Genomic DNA, 3,392 nt, shown 5'->3' on the forward strand with positions numbered 1-3,392 from the left:
GTGCCCCGCCGTGGCCGCCAGCGCCCACGCCCGCGTGCCCCTGGGCGTGCGCCCGAACGGGGCGTGCCCGTAACCCGTCGCCCGCGCCCTGTATGGCCTCTGGGCCAATGACAAACGGGGCCCACGCCCCTGAGAACGAAAATGAAAAAAAGGTTTAAAAAATGATAATAATAAATAAAAATATTAAATAGTTAATTAATTAATTAAGAAATTAATTAACTTAATTAATCTAGTTTAATTAAACATATCCAGTCCTGCTTAATTAAACCCTAATTAACCTGTTTAGTCTATGACAGGTGGGTCCCATTGGACCCACACGTCAGTTTGACCCAGTCAACGTCCTGTTGACTACTGACGTCATGATGATGTCAGCATGCACGGTTCTGGATAATGTTGAATTTAATTAATTAAATCAATTCTAAAAATGATTTAGAAATTTAGAAAATCATATAAAATAAACCGTAGCTCAGATGAAAATACTTTGTACATGAAAGTTGCTCAGAACGACGAGACGAATCCGGATACGTAGCCCGTTCGTCCGCCACACATCCCTAGCATAGCGAACACGCAACTTTCCCCCTCCGGTTCATCTGTCCGAAAACGCGAAACACCGGGAATACTTTCCCGGATGTTTCCCCCTTCGCCAGTAGCACCCATTACTGCGTTAGGTCACCCTAGCACCGCGTATTACCATGTTATGCTTTTGTGATGCTTTTATTGCTCTGTTATTTATTGTGTTCTCCCTCGTTACTTCTTTCCGGTAGCCCCGAGATTGCTGGCGACCCCCAGTTCGACTATGGTGTCGACGACCCCTACTTGCTAGAGCAACCAGGCAAGCCCCCCCTTGATCACCAGATATCGCCTATTCTTCTCTATACTCTTGCATTAGAGTAGTGTAGCATGTTACCGCTTTCCGCTAATCCTATTCTGCTGCATAGCCTGTCCTTGCCACTACTGTTGTTACCTTTACCTGCAATCCTACATGCTTAGTATAGGATGCTAGTTTTCCATCAGTGGCCCTACATTCTTGTCCGTCTGCTGTGCTATACTATCGGGCCGTGATCACTCGGGAGGTGATCACGGGTATATACTATATACTTTATACATGATACATGTGGTGACTAAAGTCGGGTCGGCTCGTGGAGCACCCGCGAGTGATTCACGGATTGGGGGCTGAAAGGACCTTTGTCCCGACGGCCCTCTGGGTGGATCTTTGTGGCGGAGCGACAGGGCAGGTTGAGACCGCCTAGGTGAGAGGTGGGCCTGGCCCTGGACGGCGTCCGCAGTTACTTCAAAATAACACGCTTAACGAGTTCTTGGTATTTGATCTGAGTATGGCCATTTGGTCTATACGCACTAACCAACTACGCGGGAACAGTTATGGGCACTCGACGTCATGGTATCAGCCGAAGCCTTCGTGACGTCAGCGACCGAGCGGCGCGCACCGCATTGGACCATAAGCTCACGCTTGTATTAAGGGGGCTAGGTCTGCTTCCGGCCGCGTACGCAACGTGCAGGTGTGCAATGGGCGATGGGCCCAGACCCCTGCGCGCATAGGATTTAGACCGGCGTGCTGACCTCTCTGTTGTGCCTAGGTGGGGCTGCGACGTGTTGATCTTCCGAGGCCGGGCATGACCTAGAAAAGTGTGTCCGGCCAAATGGGATCGAGCGTGTTGGGTTATGTGGTGCACCCCTGCAGGGAAGTTTATCTATTCGAATAGCCGTGTCCCTCAGTAAAAGGACGACCCGGAGTTGTACCTTGACCTTATGACAACTAGAACCAGATACTTAATAAAACACACCCTTCCAAGTGCCAGATATAACCCGGTGATCGCTCTCTAACAGGGCGACGAGGACGGATCGCCGGGGTAGGATTATGCTATGCGATGCTACTTGGAAGACTTCAATCTACTCTCTTCTACATGCTGCAAGATGGAGGCTGCCAGAAGCGTAGTCTTCGACAGGACTAGCTATCCCCCCCTTATTCTGGCATTCTGCAGTTCAGTCCACCGATATGGCCCTTTACACATATACCCTTGCATATGTAGTGTAGCTCCTTGCTTGCGAGTACTTTGGATGAGTACTCATGGTTGCTTTCCTTCCTCTTTTCCCCCGTTCCTTTCTACCTAGTTGTCGCAACCAGATGCTGGAGCCCAGGAGCCAGACGCCACCGTCGACGACGACTCTTACTACACTGGAGGTGCCTACTACTACGTGCAGGCCGCTGACGACGACCAGGAGTAGTTTAGGAGGATCCCAAGCAGGAGGCCTGCGCCTCTTTCGATCTGTATCCCAGTTTGTGCTAGCCTTCTTAATGCAAACTTGTTTAACTTATGTCTGTACTCAGATATTGTTGCTTCCGCTGACTCGTCTGTGATCGAGCACTTGTATTCGAGCCCTCGAGGCCCCTGGCTTGTATTATGATGCTTGTATGACTTATTTATGTTTTAGAGTTGTGTTGTGATATCTTCCCGTGAGTCCCTGATCTTGATCGTACACGTTTGCGTGCATGATTATTGTACGATTGGATTGGGGGCGTCACAAAGAAGCACCAACATGTTATATTGTACTCCCTCCGTTCCTAAATATTTGTCTTTCTAGATATTTCAACAAGTGACTACATACAAAGAAAAATGAGTGAATCTAAACTCTAAAATTTGTCTATATACATCCGTATGTGGTAGTCCATTTGAAATCTATAAAAAGATAAATATTTAGGAACAGAGGGAGTAGCACCAAAACAGTACATACATCCATCGACGCATAAAATTTCCCCACATAAATACTGGTTAATTAGCATATAATACAAAATCACACCGCAATAGGCCCGCCGACAGTATTATAAAGAAAAGAAAAAACACCCCATCATCTCCCCACTCGCACAACTAAATACTCCCTCAGTTCCAAAATATAAGGTGTGTTTGTTTTTCGAAAGTCGAATTTCTTTAACATTGACCAAGGTTAGAGCCAAAAATATCGACATCCACAATACTAAAGAAACAAAATATGAAAAATCATTTCATGATGGATCTAATGATACCGATTCGATATTATGGATATTTATATATTTGTCTATAATTTTGGTCAAGTTTACAGAGGTTTGATTTTTTGAAAAAACTAATACACCTTATATTTTCAAACAAAGGGAGTAACAAAATTATGAAAATCCACCAACACCAACGGCGCAGCAAAACATGTCCAACCCTTATACTGCAAATTTAGGGAGGTGACAGTATGGAGGGCGATCTTGGCCGGGTAGAGCCTACAAACTGAACAATTGCACCAAGGCACGGGGAGTTTGTGTCAGGAGTCATAGAGGAGCAATTCCGATGTTTCCTTGAGAGCCAAAAAGACATCCATGAAAGCGCATGTGGTTGGATGACGGCACTGCT

This window comes from Triticum aestivum, chromosome 2D (assembly GCF_018294505.1).
Source record: "Triticum aestivum cultivar Chinese Spring chromosome 2D, IWGSC CS RefSeq v2.1, whole genome shotgun sequence".
NCBI classification, from domain to species: Eukaryota; Viridiplantae; Streptophyta; class Magnoliopsida; order Poales; family Poaceae; genus Triticum; species Triticum aestivum.